General features: G+C 39.0%; 1 long non-coding RNA gene across 2 annotated transcripts in view; it reads right to left on the reverse strand.

Annotated features, from left to right (window-relative positions):
- Nucleotides 1-18,741: 18,741 nt before the first annotated feature.
- LOC132654744 (uncharacterized) overlaps nt 18,742-22,061 on the reverse strand; it is a 229,602-nt gene continuing 226,282 nt past the window's right edge. For both annotated transcript variants that reach the window (XR_009592453.1, XR_009592454.1), the window contains exons 3-4: nt 21,187-21,300; nt 18,742-20,437 (exon numbers count right to left, since the gene is read on the reverse strand). This is a non-coding gene — a long non-coding RNA (uncharacterized LOC132654744). The remainder of the gene's footprint in view (nt 20,438-21,186; nt 21,301-22,061) is intronic.

Genomic DNA, 22,061 nt, shown 5'->3' on the forward strand with positions numbered 1-22,061 from the left:
GTATTTCATTCCCAAGCCAGAGAATCTTGTCCATGGCCTCCACAAGCACATGGCAACTCATAGCAAAAAGTAAATTCAACCCAAATTCAAAAGTCTCCATTTATCTTAACAGTTCTGATATTTTCAAAATTCTACATCCTCTTCTAAAACACAGTTCAAATGCTTAGCTGTGAAACCCTATGAAAAAACTAGTTACATATTCACAGTACGTAGTGGACCTGATTAAGCATTCCAGTTTCAAAAGGATGGAGTAGAGGGACATTGCAAGAAGACAAGGGACCAAAGCAAGATTGAACTCAACAGGGCAAACACCACATCTTACAGCTCCAAGCAGCAGTAGATAGGAGTGAGTTTACTTCCAATTACTCATTGTTGCTTGCTGCTGCTATTTAATTAAATGTCTAAACTATCCTTTATCTGCGTCTATGGAAAGACATGTGTTATGTCCTTGTGATTTTATACAGCCGGAACCCATGACTGCTTTACACAGGAGACCTTTCTTATCCCTCAGAGTATGAATTGTCTGTTGTTCGGAATAAAGTTGGTGATTGCCTGAGACTTCAGTCTGCCTAATCCATCAGCTCCATTCTCCCAGGACCCAGTGCCTCTAGAGTGGTAAAAACATGTTCTAACAGCTAAATGAAATGCTATACGATACATGTGCGATGGATACTGTTCAGTTTCTAAGAAGAAGGTGCCACCGTTTAATAAAAGAGTACCTTGAGAGGGCTCTGTTAGGTGAAAATAACCAGACGCCAAGCAAATGGAATGATCTCACGTGTATGTGGAGTCTAAAACAACTATACTCTCAAAGCTGAGTGCAGAATGTGTCCAGGGGGCAGTGTGGGTTAGAAGTAGGGAGGGAAATGAAGATGTGATACTTGGAATTTCAGCTTCAGGTGAACAGCAGAAGCCATCTCCTGAGCTCTGCTATGTAGTAAAGTGAGCAGCTAACACATCTGCGTTATAAACTTCAGATACCAAGAGGCTTGATATGAAGTTTTCCTATCAGAAATCACAAAGAAAAGCAAGAAACGTAGTGACAATAAACAAGTACAAGGAACTCTGAGAGGGAAAAAATAAGCTTGTGGCTTTGATGTTGGCAACAGCTTCATGACAGCATAGCCCCTATATCATTAGCATCTGTTCACTGAATGCATCCAGGTTCTGAATGACAATCTCATCTTAATAAACAAAGCATTAATATAAATGCAATTAATTGTGGGGTTTTTTTTGCAATAGGAGCTAATGTTTTCTTCCCTTATATAAAACCTTTCTCTCAAATCTTTACTTATGGAAAATTTAACATATTCTTACGAAAGATAAGTCCTTATAAATTATTGATTGTATCCATTATTAAACAGGTATTCCAAGAAACTGTTTCTCTGATTATTTAGACCATCAAGGATAAAATAGGGCCTAGAGTCATTTCATACCTGGCAAAGTTCAGAAATCGATTATTTGGTCAATTATAAAAAGCAATCAAAGTCCACTGCTTGCTTTTATTAGAATTTCGTTAAACTCCCTGTGGTTTTCACATTTAGAAATGATCTTATAAAGTCTTGTAGAAATAGCTTCTAAATAGCCCTTTAAAAAAGATTCTTTGTGTTGGTAGTTTGGCTGTGGTTGCCACTTTTAAAGGCGAGCACAAGGCACTTTCCTGTGTTCCTTTAAGAATAATTATAATGAGCAGGATACAATATTGTCAACTGTGGGCAGTAGATATAGAGAAAAATCTCTAAAATGTATTTCTCTTGATTAACTGAAGCTTTTATCTGAAAAATCTTCTCACCTGCCCCTGACACATACTATTGCTTTAGTAGAGTGCTTCCATTTTCACGTATAATGGCTCGATTTTCTTTTTTCTTTTTTCTTTTCTTTTTTTTTTTTCTTTTCTGGCTTTTTTGTTTGTTTGTTTTGTTTGGTTGGTTGTTTTTGTTTTTTTGGTTTTTTGTTTGTTTGTTTCTTCTAGGTAGGGTTTCTCTATGTAGCCCTGGCTGTCTTGGACTAACTTTGTAGATCAGGCTGGCCTCAAAGTCACAGATACCGACCGGCCTCTGCCTCTCAGTTTGCTAGGATTACAGGCATGCTGATTTTCTTGTTTTCTAAGGTCAAGTAATATTATGTTGTTATATATATATATATATATATATATGCAAATGTATACATTTTTCTATTCACTTGTCAGTCATTGGTAAGACCATTTCTCATTCTTGTGAATAAGAAAACATGGAAGTGCAGAATCTCTCCAAGATCCTGATGTCAACTCCTTTGGCTTTGGAAAAATGAAGGACCGGTATAGAAATTCTAGATCATGCTAGAGGGTATACTATGCATTAACTGTTTTCAGCACAAAACCAAATGAGTGTGCAAAATAAGAAACAAAGAAACATGAAGACCTTTTGAGATGTGATAGCTGTGGCCATTACTATGATTATAATGGCAGCTTCACAGATATTTTCAGGCCCAAACTCATTAAATTATACATATTGAAGAGGTTGTTGGGTTTTTTTTTTTTCAATTCAACTCAATATATAAGCAAGATAAAGTGTTAGACTAAATACATACTGAAAATTTGCTTTCATCTCCTGTTGGGTGGAGCCTTTCAGAGGACCCTCTATAGTAGGTTCCCATCCTGTTCCTTCTCTTCCACTGCTCTGGTGTCCATCCTGTTTGCCATTGTGAATGAGAGTTAAGCATCCTCCCTAGGAACCTCCTTGTTGTTTAGCTTCTTTAGGTCTGTAGATTTTAGTATGTTTATCCTATATTATATGCTAACATCACTTATAAGTGTGTGTATATTATGCATGTTTTTGTTTCTGGGTTACCTCACTCAGGAGGAGAAGAAGATGCTGAGACTCACAGCCAAAATTTGGGCAGAGCACAGGGAGTCTTATGGAAGAAGGGGGATTGGAAGGACACAGAGAAAACAAACTTCGCAAGGAGACCAACAAAGCTAAAAACCTGAGCCCAGGGGGTCGTGCAGAGACTCATGCAACAATCAAGGACAATGTTTGGAGAGGATCTAGACCCCCTGCTCAGATGTAGCTGGTTGGCAGCTCAGTATCCATGTAAGTTCTCAAGTAAAAGGAGCAGAGGCTGCCTCTGTCATGAATCTGATTGCCTGCTCTTTGATCACTTGCCCCTGGCAATGAGGTCTTGCCAAGACAGAGGAAGAGGATCCAGGCAATCTTGATGACACTTCATATGCTATGGGCAGATGGCAAAGGAAGAAAACTCTCCCTTTCAGTGGACTAGGGAAGGAGGATAGGCGGAAGAGGATGGAATGGTGAGATGGGGAGGGCAGTTGAGGAAAGGGGCTTCAATCGGAAAATATAATGAATAAATTGTTTAAAAAAATTGAAAAGGAAAATAAATAAATATTGCAAACCACCGAAAATTTGCAATGTGCAATACATTCTGCTAAACCCATAAGAAATTATCTCATTGAATCACCACATTGCATATATATATATATATATATATATATATATATATATATATATTTACAATTTATTTACTTTATATCCTGATTGTAGCCCCTTCCCTCATCCCCTCCCAGTCCCATCCTCCCTTTTCCCCCACCCATCCACCTCCCCTAATCCACTGAAAGAGGTTGTCCTCCTCTCCTGTTACCTGACCCTAGTCTATCAAGTCTCATCAGGACTGCCTGCATCCTCTTTTTCTGTGGCCTGGTTAGGCTGCACCCCCAAGGGGGACATGATCAAAGAGCCAGCCATTGAGTTCATGTCAGAAACAGTCCCCACTCTTCTTGCTAGGGAACCCAGTAAGAGAGAAACTGAGCTGCCCATGGGCTAAATCTGAGCAGGGATCTAGGTCCTCTCCACACATGGTCCTTGATTAATATATCAGTCTCTGCAGGTCACCCCTGGGCTCAAATTTTTTTGTCTCTCTTTGTCTCCTTATGGAGTTCCTGCCCCCTCCAGGTTTTTCTTTCCCCCACCTCTTCCATAAGACTCACTGAGCTCTGCCTAAAATTTGCCCGTGAGTCTCAGCATATGCTTTGATCCCCTGCTGGATGGAATCTTTCAGAAGACATTTGTGATATGTTTCTATCCTGTTCCCTTCTGGTGTCAATCCTGTTTGCCTTCTGAATGAGAATTAAGCATCCTCCCTAAAGTCCTCCTTGTTGTTTAGCTTCTTTAGGTCTGTAGATTTTAGTATGTTTATCCTATATTATATGACTAACATCCACTTAAAAGTGAGTATATACCATGAGTGTCTTTCTGGTTCTGGTTTACCTCACTCAGGCTGATCTTTTCATTTGTGTGTAAATTTCATGATTTCCTTGTAATAGCTGAGTAAAATTACATTGTGTAAATGTACAACAATTTCTGTATCCATTCTTCAGTCAAGAGACATCTGGGTTGTTTCCAGATTCTGGCTATTATGAATAAAGCTGCTATGAACATAGTCCTTGTTGAATGGTGGAGCATCTTTCTGGTTTATGACCAGGAATGGTATAGCTGGGTTTTGAGGTAGCACTATTCCCAGTTTTCTGATAAAGCGCCAGATTGATTTTCAAATGTGGTTGTACAGTTTGTACTCCCACAAGCAATGAATGAATGTTTCCCCTTTTCCACATCCTTGCCAGCATGTGCTGTCACTTGAGTTTTTTTTATCTTAGCCATTCTAGTGGTTGTAGATGAAATCTCAGAGTTGTTTCTATTTGCATTTCACTGATGAATAAGGAGACTGAGAATTTCTTTGTTTTTCCATCATTCGATATTCTTCTGTTGAGAATTCTGTGTTTAGCTCTGTACCAAATAATTGGATTATTTCGTTATTGGTGTTTAATTTCTTGAGTTCTTTATATATTCTGGCTATTAGTCCTCTGTTGAATATAGGGTGGTGACAATAGTCAGTAGACTGTCATTTTGTTCTGATGACAGTGTCCTTTGCTTTACAGAAGCTTTTCAGTTCCATGAGGTCTCATTTATTAATTGTTGATCTTAGAGCCTGTGCTATTGGTGTTCTGTTCAGGAAGTTGTCTCCTGTGCCAATGAGTTTGAGGCTCTTCACCACTTTTTCTTCTAACCGATTTAATGTGTCTGTTTTATGTTGAGGTCTTTGACCCACTTGGACTTTAATTTTGTTCATGGTAATAAATATGGATCTATATTCATTTTTCTACATGTGGACATCCAGTAAGACCAGCATGAATGTGTTGAAGATATTGTTTTGTTTTGTTTTCTATTTTACTGCTTTGGTTCCTTTGTCAAAAATCCGGCATCCATAGGTGCATAGGTTTATTTCTAGGTCTTTGGTTTGATTCCATTGATCCACCAATCTGTTTCTATGCCAGTACCATGCAGTTTTTATTACTGTTGCTCTATGATATAGCTCAAGACCAGACATGGAGATACCTCCAGAAGATCTTTTATTATACTGGATTATTTTAGCTATTTAGATTTTTTGTTTGTTTTTCCTTATGAATTTGAGAATTGTTCTTTCAAGGACTGTAAAAAATTATGTTGGTATTTTGATGGGAATGCATTGAATCTATAGATTGCTTTTGGTAGAATTGTCATTTTTACTATGTTAATTCAAGTTCATGGGAGATCTTTCTGTCTTCGGATATCTTCTTCAATTTCTTTTTTCAGAGAATTGAAGTTCTTATTTTATTTTCATTCACTTGCTTGGTTAGAGTTAAACCAAGATACTGTATGTCTGGTGTATGTGTGTGTGTGTGTGTGTGAGTGTGTGTCTATTGTGAAGAGTTTTGTTTTCCTAATTTCTTTTTCATCCCATTTGTCTTTCATATACAGGAGGACTATTGATTTTTTTTTAGTTAATTTTGTATGCAGGAACTTTGTTGAAGGTGTTTATCAGCTATAGGAGTTCTCTGGTATAATTTTGGGGATCACTCATATATACTACCATATCATCTGCAAATAGTGATACTTTGACTTCTTCCTTTCCGATTTATATCCCCTTGATCTCCTTTAGATCTCCTTATTGCTCTAGCTAGGACTTCAAGTACTATGTTGAGGAAATAGAGAGTCATCAGCCTTGCCTTGTCCCTGATTTGGAGTTGATTTATGTTTGTCTCCGTTTAGTTTGATGTTGGCTATAAGCTTGCTGTATATTGCCTTTACTATGTTTAGGTATGTGCCTTGTGTCCCTGATCTCTCCAAAACTTTAAACATGAAAAGGTGCTAGATTTTGGCAAATGCTTTTTCAGCAACCACATAGTTTTTAAAGTAGGTGTTACACTATTGCTATTCCAGATTATAAATAAAGAACTACAGACAAAAAAGTGGGAATTAATTGGATGTAGATAACAGAGCTATTGATCCCAGTTCTTATTGAATCTAGAATTCACACTCTCAAGCATTATTTGTTATTTCATAATGGTTGACATCCTAATGATTGATTTTTAAAATAGATAAATGTTTATGTTCTTCTGTTCAAAGAAAATGACAACCTATCATCCTTGCTATGATTTAGTTCAAGATGCACAACTATTGGATTTCTATATGTGACTTTCAGGCCACTGTTACCAAATCTATGAAAGAAACTATTTAATAGGCAGGAGGGTTTATTTTCTCATTTTCAGAGGGTTCGTTCCTTGGTTACCTGCACCCCATACTTGACTAGAACATCCTGGCAGAGGGAGCATGTGGAGGAGTTGCTCCACAACATGGTAGACAAGAAACACGGAAAAGGAGCCAGTTATGTCATATGGTCTTCAGAGGCATTCCCTCAGTGCGCCACTGCCGTCATCAAGGTACCACCTCCTGGTTTCTAGAACTTCTCAAAATAGTGCCCAGCATTCACTACTCAGCCTGTGTTACGGTATTTCCACCATAACAGTCACCACAAACATTTTTCTTGTTTGGCTAATCTGTAATTACTCCCATCCTGATCCTGTTCCCTAACAACCATTGTTTCTACCGTTTAGTCACTATGATGTTATATAAACAGAATCATGTCAGATGTGGCCCATGTGCTTCATGTTTTGATAATGTCCTTGAGAGGCATGTGAGCTGTCACAAAGATAAATAATAATCCTTATTTAATAACTAGTCATATTAAATTGTTTTAAGATTCCACGGCTGCTTGACCATTTTCCCATTTCATGGCTGATCCCATGCTGGAGGTATTCCACATGAAGGCTGTCTTCACACCCAACTGTACAGGTATCAGGGAGATACAATTTAGGTTTGGGGGGGGGTCAAATGTTGAAAAAAAAAAATGAGATTGTTATGCAGGATTTTAAGAATCTGCCAAGCTATTCTACTAGATCTGCACAATTTTTACATTCCAAATGGAAATAAATGAGAGCTTCTACCCACAATTGCCAGCATTTGGTCACACTGTGTTCATGTTGACACATACCAACATTATAATATCTTTTTCTGCTTTATCTCTTTATTACCTCTTGTGTTTTATAGCAGTTAATAATATTTATTAATATTTTAAATATCCCAACCCTGCGCATTGAATGTTACATCACACTGGGCATGATTGCTTGAATTGTTTTTCCTCAGTAGCGCACAGAATTAAGATCAGGCTATAAGAAACATCTATAGACACCTTGATACTGTTGGAATTGGAAGGTTCAGGCTCCCATGTGCTTGTGGGGTTGTTACTTCTCCCCATGTGGCCATCCCCGACTTCGTATGATGTGGCTTCACTGCTGCTAGGCTTTAGTGAAAATCTTAACTCTGCATGAGCCCACCTTCCATTCTGCCCCAGCAGGAAACGAATGGTCTCTTTCTGCAGCTTGACTGTAGAGAAAAGGTCAGGCTGTCTCTGTCTTTTCTAGTGCTATAGTGGATAAAGACAGCTCATTATAGGCTGAAGGATGGGAGTGGATAACTCACTTCTGACACAATCTATCTCAAGACAGACGTGCTTTAACTCGAAGAGACTATGAGAGTCTGTCACCTTTCACCTTCACTCTGCTTGTGCTGAGTCGGCTCCAGAGGTCACAAATTGTTCTGCAGTGTTCATTTGGAATAATATTTTTACGGCCTAAACCACAGACCACAAGAAGCTACGTAACAAGGGGATGGGGGGGGATGCTTGAATCTCACTGAGAAGGGAAAATAGGTTATAGAAATCAGAGATGGGTGGAGGGAGAAGACTTGTGAGGGAGGGGGGATGGGACCAGGAGGAATGAGGTAGTGGGGAGGACAGAGGGAGAGGGTACTTGGAATGGTAGCTGAATTGGTGCAGACTGAAGGGGAGACGATCTCTGTGATAGAAACCTAGGACAAGGAAAACTCATAGGAATCTACGCAGGTGACCCTCATAAACTAAGACTAAGCTAGCTAATATTTGTAGCAGGGGGCGGATATGGAGTCTGAACTAGCAATCTCTTGTAACCAGAGAAGACTTCCAATGGAAGAATTGGGGACACCAACCCAGCCACAAAACCTTTGAGCCACAATTTGTCCTGCCTACAAGGACAGGGGTTGAGAGGTTTAAAAGCTAGAGCAGTATTTGAGGGAATGGCGAACCAATGACTGGCCCAGTTTGAAACCCATGTCATGAGATGGAGCCTTTTAATGATATTCTGCTATACTTGCATATAAGAACCTAGCGAAACTATCATCAGAGAGGCTTCACCCAGCAACTGATGAATCTGATGCAAAGATTCATAGTCAAACATTAAAATGGACCTTGGGAAATCCTGTGGATAAGGGGGAGGAAAGATTGAAGGAGCCAGAGGGGTCAAGGACACAACAAGAAAACCTGTAGAATCAACTAACCTGAAGGAAAAAAAGACTCATATAGTCTGAACTGCCAACCAGAGAGTGTGATGAGATGGACCTAAGCCCTCTGCACATATGTAACAGTTGTGCAACTGGGACTTCCTGTGGGACTCCTAGAGCCAGAACAGAGGCTATCTCTGACTACATTGCCTGGATTGGATCCCTTTCCCCTAACTGGGTTGCCTTGTCTGTCTAGCCTCAGTAGATTGGGGGGGAGGGGCAGGGCATGGAAAAGAACGTGTGGGATGGGGAGTAAAGGGGCAGATTGGGAGGAGAAGAAAGAGGGGAAGCTGTGATGGGATGTAAAGTAATTTAATAGTTTCTTTTTAAAGAAAGGAAAATTTTTTTTTCCTTTTTTATTTTAATCTGTTGCTATTGGCATTCAGTCCTATATCCATACCAAGGAATATGTAGCAAAAAGCACATCGGGAAATCTCACCAGCATCCCATTCCTCATATCATTTATCACTCTTTCTACTCTCACCATCTTTTCTTTCACCATCTTCTGTAATGTTCCTATTGTACTCAATGTAGGAAAAGAAAAACTCTGATTGTTCTATATGTATATTGCAGATTATCAACTGATATTCACTCTAATTTATGAAAAAGCCTGTCTGTTGCATTCTTTGTATTTATTATTATTATTATTATTATTATTATTATTATTATTATTATTTTGCTCGTCTTTCTATCATCATTCTAATATCTACTTTGCTCATATGAAAACTAACAAAAAGTTAGGCTTGATAATGGAAAACTGACAAAAATAAACAGCCTTGGCTTTGACATCTGCGGCAACAAAGAAATGAACCAGCTTGGAAATCTGGAAAAATTCCTAGTTTCCCTCATTTCCAAAGCCAGGGCATTTTTTTCCCAGTTCACAAACACTGACTATTATCCAATGGATAAACAAAAGGTTGGTAGACTAGGGCAGGGAGAATTAAGGTGATGCACTGGGAAAATCCACAGCTGTCCTTCTCTTCAATCATTGTTGATAAGAAAAATAGATCTGTATACTTCCTTATAAGTATTTTATTTTCATGCTGAGAGATAGCTTCATTGTTCATTGCCAATGGTCCAAATTTTAATTCATAATAAAACAGACACTATTTAGCTATAATAAAGGAAGTGGACATGTTAGCATTTTAGGCCCATGGAAACAAAGTAATTAAAAAACAAAACAAATGTTCATTTTTCCAGCTGCTTGTCAGGAGACTGTGATTCCAAAGGAAACTATAGTTTATACAGCAAGACACTGTTAACAGTGACTTTTCTGAAAGTTACTATATACTATGATCAAAATGCAGTATGATGCATACTCACTCACCAATATGTATTTAACATGTGTCTCGTGGTATTAGAAATGCTTTGAAAATACCCTGAGCAAGTGACTGCTGATTAATTGGTGATAGGCTTAGACTTAGCGTAAGGAACTGAGTGACAAGTCCAAGAAAACAACAAAGGACTATTTATTCTATTAGATAGCATTGTCTCCTTGTTTTCTGCATAAATGGACCAGCAGCTTAGAAAATCTGGCAGTGAGCATTCAGCACTTAAATGCATAAACACAATCCTATTGAGCAATATCTTTATTTTCCATTTTTTTTATTTTTTTTATTTTTTTATTATTATTATTTTTTATCAGTTACATTTTATTAACTCTGTATCCCAGCCGTGTCCCAATCCCTCATTCCCTCCCAGTCCCTCCCTCCCTCCCTCATCTCCACCGTGCCCCTTTCCAAGTCCACTGATAGGGGGAATATCTTGATTCAATTGCTTGATCTCCTTTTGGAATAATATTGAGTTGTCAGGCAATAGACAAAGATCTAATTTCTCAGGAATAAGAATGTACATAGAGAGATATGTGCAGAGCATAGAAAAATATCAAAAAGTATTTCTACCCTAAAGGGTTGGAGGCAGGAGCTTGACTTTTGGTGAAGAATACAATAATGCAAATGTTTTAATACAATTGATTTTTTGAAATATTCTCTTTGACCAAACCAGTCACCTTTCTTTCACAAGATAGCTATGTAAGGATGAAAAAAGCAATTCATGATCACTGCAGAGGTCAAGGGGCCAGGTTTCATTTTCTCTGTGAGTGTCACAGCATTTATCAGGAAGAACTGAGAGAGGGAGAGAGAGAGAGAGAGAGATTTCTTGATAGTACTGCTGAGCAGAAATATATATAATATGGCTAGAACTACAAAGTGCAGAGAATTTATTCACCACAAACTAGATAATTTTTAAGAATCACTATATTTAGCCACAAATGTCACTAACAATAAACGAATATTGTTTTCTAAATTTCTACCAGGATTTTGAATAAATTTAACCTTTTACCCCATTCACACACACATACATACGCTTCTCCTTTTTAAACAGCTGATTATCACTTGCTCTAATCTACTCCAGAGCCATAGCCTTAACTGGAAATACAAGCTAAATGTAGTGGGACATAGCTAGCATCCCAAAGCCTTGCTACTCTTCTCAGTAGTGAGAACTACATTCCTCTTAAGGTCCTCTTGATTGAAAACTCTGTCTTGTGCAGGTATGACATAGGTACCTTCATCTACCTGTATAAATAGGCACTCAGTCTCCATGGCTCAGCTACAAGTTTTATTTCTTTTCTTCTAAGTAGTTGTGCCTTCTCAACTGCTGATTACTTTTCTAATTTAATATTTTCCAAAAAATATTTGTGGGGTGGTTTTTCTAGACGGGGTTTCTCTGTGTAGGCTTGGCTGTTCTGGATTTGCTTTGTAGATCAGGCTGGCCTTGAAGTCACAACTATCCACCTGCCTCTGCCTCCCTGAGTGCTGAGATCAAATCTCATTAGAACTGCTTGCATCCTCTTGCTCTGTGCCCTAGCAATGACCATTCCCCCCCACACACACACCACAGGAAAGTGATCAAAGAGCAAACAACAGAGTTCATGTCAGAGGCAGCCCCTGCTCCTTACTAGGGAAACCACATAGAGACTGAGCTGCCTATTGGCTACATCTGAGCAGGGATTCTAGGTCCTCTCCATGCATTTCCTTGGTTGATTCATCAGTTTCTGCAGGGCCCACATGCTCTCACATTATTTGGCTCTGTTGGTCTTCTTATGAAGCTCCTGTCCCCTCCAGGTCCTTCTATTCCCCCACTCTTTCAAAGACTCCCTGAGCTCTGCCCAAAGTTTGGCTGTGAGTATTAATATCTGCTTCAATCTCCTGCTAGGTGGACTATTTCAGAGGTGTCTCCATCCCTGTTCTCAGGATGTACTATAGAGCAACAGTAATACAAACTGCATGGTACTGGCATAGAAACAGACTGTTGGATCAAAGGAATTCAATGGAAGACCCAGACATAAACTCACACATCTACAGACACTTGATTTTTGACAAAGGAGCTAAAAGCATACAATGGAAAAAAATACAGCATCTTCAACAAATGGTGGTGGTTTAACTGGATGTCTACATGTAGAAAAATGCAAATAGATCCATACTTATCACCGACCACAAAACTAAAGTTCAAGTGGATCAAAGACCTCAACATGAAACCAGATACACTAAACCTGTTAGAAGAAAAAGTGAGGAAGAGCCTTGAACTCATTGGCACAGGAGACAACTTCCTGAACAAAACACCAACAGCACAGGCTCTAAAATCAACAATCAATAAATGGGACCTCATGATACTGAAAAGCTTCTGTAAAGCAAAGGACACTGTTGATAGAACAAAACAATAGTTTACAGACTAGGAAAGGATCTTCACCAACCATACATCCAGAAGAGGAGTAATATCCAGAAGGTATAAAGTACTCAAGAAATTAAAATCCAATAAGCCAAATAATCTAATTAAAAAAAGGGATACAGAGCAAAACAGAGACTTATCAGCAGAAGAATACTGAATGGCATAGACACATTTGAATACTCAACCTCCTTAGTCATCAGGGAAATGCAAACGACTCTGAGATTCCATCTTACAACCATTAGAACACCTAAGAGCAAAAACTCAAGTGACAGCACATGCTGGCAAGGATGTGGAGAAAGGGGAACCTTACTTCATTGCTGCTATGAGTACAAACTTGTACAACCACTTTGGCGATCAATCTGGCACTTTCTTAGAAAATTGGGAATAGTGCTACCTCAAGACCCAGCTATACCATTTTATGGTTTCAGCCATAAACCTGAAAGATGCTCCCCCATACAACAAAAACATTTGCTCATCTATGTTCATAGCAGTTTCATTCATAATAGCCAGAATCTAGAAACTGAAGAATGGATGCAGAAATTGTACATCTACACAATGGAATACTATTCAGCTATTAGAAACAAGGAAATCATGAAATTTGCAGGCAAATGGTAGGAACTAGAAAAGGAGGAGCAGTCCTGTTAGGCCACAGAGGAGGGCTTTGCAGCCAGTCCTGAAGATACCTGATAAAACAGGATCAGATGAATGGGGAGGAGGTCCCCCCTATCAGTGGACTTGGAAAGGGGCACGGTGGAGATGAGGGAGGGAGGGAGGGACTGGGAGGGAATGAGGGATCGGGACACGGCTGGGATACAGAGTTAATAAAATGTAACTGATAAAAAAAATAAAAATAAAAATAAAAATAAAAAAAAAGAAAAGATCATCCTGAGTGACGTATTCCAGACCCAGAAAGACACATGTGGTATGTACTCACTTATAGTGGATATTAGACATATAATACAGGACAACCATACTACATCCACAGACCTAAAGAAGCTATATAACAACGAGGATCCTAGGCAAGATGCTTTCAGTAGGGTAAATAAAATAGACACCATAGACACCGGAAGTGGTTGAAGAGAGGGAACAGGATGGGAGCCTACCATACATGAGCAGTTTTAAATAAGTGCTTAAGACCAATAATGCTAAAGTGAATTTTAAAATTCTCATAGAGACTAGAGACAGCTCCCAGCACTGAGAGTTCTACGCTGTCCACCAGTAATAAAAATATTCTTTGAAGACCAACATGCAAAGGTATTTTAATTGTTATCTGTATCTTTTGTATGTTGTTATCTGTATCCTTTTGTAGTTCATTTTTATTCAGACACTTATAATTTTATCAATGTAGTCAGGCTTTGTTGTAGCAGCAGGCTACATAGCAAAAGTTTAAAAATGAACGGAAATACAAGATATATGTCTCTGCTGCTTTAAATAAGGAATATATCTAACATTAAGTAAAACTAAAAGATGATTTTATACAGATGGCCCTCACTAAACTCTGTGTGCCACAATACAAAACAAATAGTCCTGAATATGGGGAAAAGACCTGTAGGCAACAGATTGGTTGGCAAGGTCGGGGAAAAGATAAGAGAAGTGAGGTAACCATAATCAGAATGCATTAAATGCATGTATGAGATCATCAAAAAAAACCCCAAATGTAATTAATTAATTTTTCAAATTTTTCTATGGGATGCGGTTGCTAGATTTGTGTGTGTGTGGGCGTGTACTGTGTGTGCATGCTCCCATGTGTATGAGCCCACGCCTGTTCACATGTGCTCATGTGGAGAGCAGAGTTTGCTATCACCTTTACTTCTCATGCACTGCCCATTTTATTTGGGAAAGCAGAGTCTCCCATTGACTGTGGGCCTTGCTCACTCAGCCAGTCTATAGCCAGCTGCCAGAGGTGTCCTGTCTCTCGCCTCTTAACTGTTGGGATTACAGGTGGCCCCTTCACACGCCTGTCTGTTATGTGTGTGCAGGGTATCTGAACTCTGGTCTTAATGTTTGCTTGGCAAGGCCTTTATTACCCTAGCACAGTAGCAAAATTAATTGTTAAATGGAAGGCTCTTCTTTTTAATGAACCTACAATAAATGTAGCCTTTAGATCAAAAGAGCACATACACACACATACATGTAAGTACATATATATGTATATATATATATATATATATATATATATATATATATATACCATCCTGTAAGGCAGAGCTTTTCATACCTGTGACATTTACATGAATTTGGGTATGAAGGTTCATAAAGTAAGTAGACATGTATAACATTTACTGACAATTGAACCTTAATGAATTAGTTTAACACAAGCTGTTGGTATATATCTAGTTGTAGCATTTGTTAGCAATGAACATAAAATTGCATACCAATGAGATGAGTGTGCTTGTACATTTTTACAAAAAAACTAAATTTTGAGTGCATGTTTGATACTGAGGGACAGAGTGTCTCATATAAGATATTTTTAATTTGAATTCATCAGTGTTGAGGACACAGGCAAACACATATTTTGAAAAAACAAATGGCAAAAATACATTTAGTCCATTTTACTTGTCCTAATATCCAACCAATTATCACTGAGCATGTTTTTTTTTTTTTTAAACTAAAATCAGGTCTGGCAAAATGGCTCAAAAGATTAGGGCACTTTCCTCCAAGTCTGATAATCTGAGCTAGACCACCCTCCCCCAACCCCATAGTGGAAGTAAGGACCAAGTCCCACAAGTTGTACTCTAACTAGCACACATGTTCAGTAACATGTTCATGTATAGGCATGCACACACACACACACACACACACACACACACACATGTAATATAATTATTGTGTTCCACTGGAACTGGAGTTACCATTGTCTGTGAGCCACCATCTGAATTCAGATCCTCTGCTAGAGGATCCTCTGCAAGAGCAGCAAGTGCTCCTGACTGACGATTCATCTCTACAGCCCCAGCTACTTGATTTTTAAAATCAAATACTCTAACAGATACAATACAATGACTTACTAATTTGTTACTTACATGCTAAAAGATGGTGGTAGAAAAAAAAATCTTTTAATTGCTTTCATAATTAGATCATTGTATTTCAATATGAACAGAAACTTTGTTGGCAAGGTAAGTACAGTGTGGTTCATGGAAGGGTGGTCTTGAAACTGTCAAGATGTTTCGAGCAGTGTTGGTTGACTTTACATGGCATGATATGATACATGATATGATACATGATACATCGCATGTGCAATGCGATATGTGCCTCTCGTGTGTTCAGAGGCTGCAGTAAAGTTATGGAATGTAGCACAGGCCAGCACTCCTGCCCCGAACATCTCAGATTTAGCACTTACTTGATTTAAGCTAATTTTGATCATTGTAAATAGAAACTTTGTAATTGCCTTTTTTTTTTTCATTTTTCCTACATCTGTTAAGCAATACTGGATGGTCTTGAAACTCATGATGTGAGGCTGGAGAGGTGGCTCAGTGTTTAAGGGCACTGGTTGCTCTTCCAGAGGACCTGAGTTCTATTCCCAGCACTCAAATGGTGGTTCACAACCATTTGTATATTTAAGTTTAGTATAGGGGATCCTGAAGAGTTTAAGTTAGCCTGTGTATAACTCCATTTTGAAATAAAAAGCCATCTTGACTAGGATCTGAACTTAGGTACCAGGAAATATCACAGAATGTACATTTGGCAAACAACAATGTTAACTCTACTAGCAACAGCCGCCAGGAAATATCACAGAATAAATACTTCATACAAAATAGAGACAATCTCCCTGGCAATAACCAGTGAGAATCAGTTGGGAATCGGCTAGGAAAATTCTCCCCAGTGTTTCAGATATAGTTTAGAAGAATAGCAATTGTGATCATATGCCTTAGGCAATTGTGATTATGTGCCTCAGAGAAGGTCACCTTGCCGCTTTAACTTTTAGCTAATCCTGTAATGTCAAGACATGTGCCCCCTGCTTGCTGTCATGGAAACATGTGCCCCTCTGCTTGCTGTCATGGAAACGCCCTGCTTGCAGTCTTTCCCTTTAAAAACCCTGCTCACTCAGGGCTCGAGGTCCCATTCTCTACTGCTGCGTCAGTGAGACTTGGATCCCAAGTTCGATCGCTCTCATAGTAAAGCTCTCTTGCTATTGCATCGAGTTGTCTCCTGGTGGTTTCTGAGGGTCCCATGATCCTGGCATTACAAACCAACACCCTCTGCTGGCCTTTATAGGCACTGAGCACACCGTGTACATACATGCAGGGGAAACACTCATAGACACATTAAACGAATTAATTAAAAAAAAAAGAAACCACAACTTAAGCTGGGCACATGTATTAACACAGACCTGCATACTTTCACCCCTAAGGCATATCACTGTAGCATTCTCAAATGCAAGGAGAGCAGCCACACTCGTGCAACCGTCAGGGAGAAAGTCAGAATAGCTTGATGATAAACTTTTTTTTTTTTTTTACTTTTAAAAAATAATTTATTTTTTCTTTTTTTAATTTTTAAAATTTTTTAATATTAGTTACATTTTATTAACTCTGTATCCCAGCTGTATCCCTCTCCCTCATTCCCTCCCAATACCACCTTCCCTCCCTCATCTCCTCCCTGCCCCTTTCCAAGTCCACTGATAGGGGAGGACCTCCTCCCCTTTCATCTGACCCTGGTTTATCAGCTACCTTCAGGACTGGCTGCAAAGTCCTCCTCTGTGGCCTTGCAGAGCCACTGTTCCCTCTGGGTGGGGGTAGGTCAAAGAGCCTGCCATTGAATTCATGTCAGAAATAGTCCCTTTTCCCCTTACTAGGAAACCCACTTGGATACTGAGCTACCATTGGCTACATCCGAACACAGGTTCTAGTTTATATCCATACATGGTCCTTGGAGAAACAGTCTCATAAAAGATCCCTGTGCCCTAATATGATCTCTGAATTGATGACTTCAAGATGACTCAGATTTTGTGAAATACATGAAGGTAATTATTGAAATAATTAAAATATAGCATAAGACACAATCTCATTCTACCATGAAACTAAATAGTCTGCATTATTTTACCTCTAGTTTTAGGGGAATGAAATAGAAAGTATTTTCTAACACAATCAGTTTTGTGAGTGAATTCTGTGCTGAAACCATCTGGTCTTGGGCTTTTTTTGGATGGGGGACTTTCAATGACTGCTTCTATTTCCATAGGGGATTTAGGACTATTTAATTGATTTACCTGGTCTTGATTCAGCTTTGGTAAGTCAAATTGATCCATAAAATTGCCCATTTCATTTAGATTTTCAAATTTTGTGGCATATAGACTTTTGAAGTAAGTCCTAATGATTGTTTGGATTTCCTCAGTGTCTGTAGTTATATCCCCCTTTTCATTTCTGATTTTGTTGATTTGGGTGGTGTCTCTCTGCCTTTTAGTTAGCTTGGCTAAGGATTTGTCTATCTTGTTGATTTTCTCCAAGAAACAGCTCTTGGTTTCATTGATTCTTTGAATTGTTTTATTTGTTTCTAATTGATTGATTTCAGCCCTGAGTTTGATTATTTCCAGCCATCTAGTCCTTTTTGGTCTGTCTGCTTCTTTTTTTCCTAGGGTTTTTAGGTGAGCCATTAAGTTGCTTGAATGAGCTGTCTCGAATTTCTTCTTGAAGGCACTTAGTGCTATGAACTTTCCTCTTAGCACTGCTTTCATTGTGTCCCACAAGTTTGGGTATGTTGTGCCTTCATTTTCATTGAATTCTAGGAAGACTTTAATTTCTTTCTGTATTTCTTCCCTGACCCAGCTGTCATTTAGTAGCAAGTTGTTTAGTTTCCATGTATGTGTAGGCTTTTTGTTATTTCTGTTGTTGTTGAGGTCCAGCTTTATTCCATGGTGATCAGAGAGGATACAAGGGATTATTTCAATCTTCTTGTGTCAGTTGAGGCTTGCTTTGTGACCAACCGTATGGTCTATTTTGGAGAAGGTTCCATGAGGTGCTGAGAAGAAGGTAAATTCTTTTGTGTTTGGGTGTTAGGTCCATTTAATTCATGACTTCTGTTAGAGACATTGTTTAATTTCTGTTTTATTGACCTGTCCTTTGTTGAAAATGGGGTGTTGAAGTCTCCCACTATTAATGTGTGGGGATCTATGTGTGGTTTAAGTTTTATCAATGTTTCTTTTACTAATGTGGGTGCTCTTGTATTTGGGGCATAGATGTTCAGGATTGTGATGTCTCCCTGGTGGAATTTTCCCTTGATGAGTATGAAGTGTCCTTCCCCAAGTGCATGAAGTAAAGAGCAGGAGAGACAGTTATTAGCATTGCTAATTTAAATATATATTTAAGATGTATTTTAAAAACATACATTTAATTGTGTCTGTTAAAAGCTGGAAACCCACTAAAAAAACAAACTCTACTATTAACAAATACAAATAAGAAAATTAGAAATTTGTTCCTCATGCTAATACTCTGAGCAATAACAAACTTAACTGAGATAAAATTGTTTCTGTAAGAAAAGTTAATAAAACAAAAGACAAAAATAACCTAAAATAGAAAGTATACAGAGGACCAAATTTAATATTCCTTTGTGTGCCTATTTTAGGAATAGCAATCTGCCATATAGTTGCTATTTGTTTATTGATTGTAGTTTTCCCGGTGGCTGCTTGTATTTCAGATAGCTGCCTTAGAGGGGCTGATTTCTGGGGACATGAAATACTGTTAAAGACCGAAACTCTGAACAGCTCAAAGGAAGGACTCGACTTCCCATTTCTGTCTTGACAGTTTTTAGTAGTGAGACTAATTCATATACAAAGGGGTTAAGGGACAGGACCCTGGGTACTCCTGGAATAAAATGTTACTTCCATAACTGCTGCCATTAAATTCTGGGTTTTTTCTTCATAAGCTGTCATAGTTGTTTCTCACTCTTGCTAATACTGTGACCCTTTAACACAGTTGCTGATGTGACAGTGAGACCCAACCAGAAAATTGTGTTGTCACTTTGTAACAGTAATTTTGCTACTGTTATGAAGTGCAATGTAAATATCTTTGGAAATAGAGATTTTCCAAAGGGACATGAAGCACAGGTTGAGAACCACTGCTTGAGGCATTCTATTGGTTCTGGTGAGTTAGAAATCCTAAACTGTCAGAGACAGTTCCTGTTCCCCTTACTAGGGTACCCATTTGGATACTGAACTGCCATGGGCTACATCTGAGCAGGGGTTTAGGTTATATCCATGAATGGTCCTTGGTTGGAATATCAGTCTCAGAAAAGACCCTGGGCTCAGATTTTTCGGTTCTGTTGCTCTCCTTGTGAAGCTACTGCCCCTCCCTGAGGGAGGAGCAGCCTTACCAGGCCACAGAGAAAGACATTGCAGCCAGTCCTAATGAGACCTGATAGACTAGGGTAGATGGAAGGGCAGGAAGACCTCCCTTATCAGTGGACTTGGGGAGGGCCATGGGTGAAGATGAGGGAGGGAAGGTGGGACTGGGAGGGAATGAGAGAGGAGGCTACAGCTGGGATACAAAGTGAATAAACAGTAACTAATATAAAAATAAAAAATAATGTAACAAAAAAAATCCTAAACTGTCTCTCCTTGTCTTTTCAATCTTCTCTAATGCCTGTTGCCTGTGCCAGGGGAGAAGTCTAAGTCTGTATGGCCATGTGTGGCTGCTTTAAAACATGCTTCTCCAACTGTTGCAGACTCAAAAACTCCCTGAGTATAAAAATATCCGGGATGCAATCTGATTATAATACCGGAGATGATGGTGTTTCTCAGTAATTCATGATGAAGAGTTGGCAGGTGAGTCATTGCTCTGGAGGAACGACAGGTGGCAGCAGAGTGGGTCTTTGGAAGGGCAAGTTGCTTTTTGCATGCCATGTTGAATCCTGCCTTAAAGTTCAGTCTTCAAGAAAATCTCCTTGTAGTTTTGCATAGTAATTACAACATGAAGCAATTGTTGTTTGCACATAGCAGTGTTCATGATGAATTAAGGAAACAGGGATCTTTTAAGAGCACCCTGGAAGTTTAACGGAAAAGGAAAAGTTGTCTTAGTAGAACTGACAAGAAGAAAAAGAACCCAGGTGAGCAGATGCGTGTCTTGCAAGCACTTGCAAACTGGTCCCCACTACTGCTGCAAACTGGCCCCCACTACTGCTCTGGCCCCAATATTTCTACTTATTAAGTAACATTTCAAATTTCTGGTTTAACATATAGCTTTTTAAATCTAGAACTGGAATTTTGACAGGAAATATTTTTGAAGAAACCAAATCAATGCACTATAGAACTTTATGTGGAGAATTAAGTAATGGTGGCTATCATTCTAATAAATTTCAAGATTAAAGTACACCCTAACATGAAGCTAGACAACCAACCAAAATTTTCTTTTTTATTAATCATGCACCAGGAATAATATTTGTTTCACAGTATTTGTTTCTTTGATTTGTTGATTTTTTTGAGACTCAACACTGGAGTTTAAGTGTGCCTGAACTTGTTACACCACCCAAGCTGGCCATGTACTAAGGACAATCCTCCTGTCCTGGCCTCTCAAGGGATGAGATTACAGGGATGAGACATCATGTGTCCGTCTCCTTCTTCCTTGTATATGGTCTTGTTTGCAGAAGAGAAATAAGCTCAGAAGGATGGGAAGAGCTTAAATCTTCTTCTTACCTAACAGGAAGCTCTATCTAATCACAGGAGAAGCCCTAAATGTCTCCAACATGAGGACATGTTGTCATGCCAGAAAAGCATGATTTCTCATCGCAGTACCTGGGCAGCTGAAGCAGGAGAACTGCTCAGGTGTTTCAAGCTTGACATAGTGACATAGTGACATAGTCGACATAGTGAGTTCCAGGCCAGTCAGGCTATGTAGCTAGATGTTGTCTAGAGAGGAAAAAGAAATTGAGAAAAGTAAATAATCCTTTCTAGTTATAAATGAGCAAATCAATTTCCCGTTTTGAAAATAATAATCTAAACTTGCAGACATGGGCCTTGTTGGACTGCTTCACAGGCACGGTTTCTTTCTTTGTTTTGTTAACGGCAGCTATGATGAGGGTGAGAGAGTTGGCTTCAGAAGCGATTTCAGGAGAAACAGCTGCTGAGATCAGGGTTAGTGAATAAGATGGAAAGAGCCTCAGATTTCCTTTTCTCACTTCAGCCCTCATTCCCAGTGATGTCACCTTTCTATGCCTTTGGTCCTCGTGCCTTTTTGGTCCCCCCCCCCCCTTTTCTTTAAAAAAAAACAACTTTGCTTTGAAAGCCTATGTTATGTTCACAACAAGTATAAATAACTTACAAAGGGCCAATGCTATAGGTGATATTGTTCTTCTGAGCGCTCAGTTATCAAGAGAGGTGGGCATAAAGGCACAGAGAAGAAGCTGAGTGCTGCAGACTCGGGGTTGAAGTTAATTCATTAGTTGTCCTTTCCACTGTTTTCATACCCAGTTAGCCAAGATGGCTTTAGCTACGTGCTGCTGAGGCCATTTCAGACGGTACCATGCTATTGACTTTTACCGACTCACTGTCATTGTCACAGGAACCCTCAGTCTGTCCAACTCTCAATGGTGTAAAGGACACAGGCTCATGAAAGGCAAGTGCGATTTTCTCTAATTAAGCACTCTTATAAAAGGCCAATAACAACTTAT

Source organism: Meriones unguiculatus, chromosome 6, assembly GCF_030254825.1.
Source record: "Meriones unguiculatus strain TT.TT164.6M chromosome 6, Bangor_MerUng_6.1, whole genome shotgun sequence".
Classification (NCBI taxonomy): domain Eukaryota; kingdom Metazoa; phylum Chordata; class Mammalia; order Rodentia; family Muridae; genus Meriones; species Meriones unguiculatus.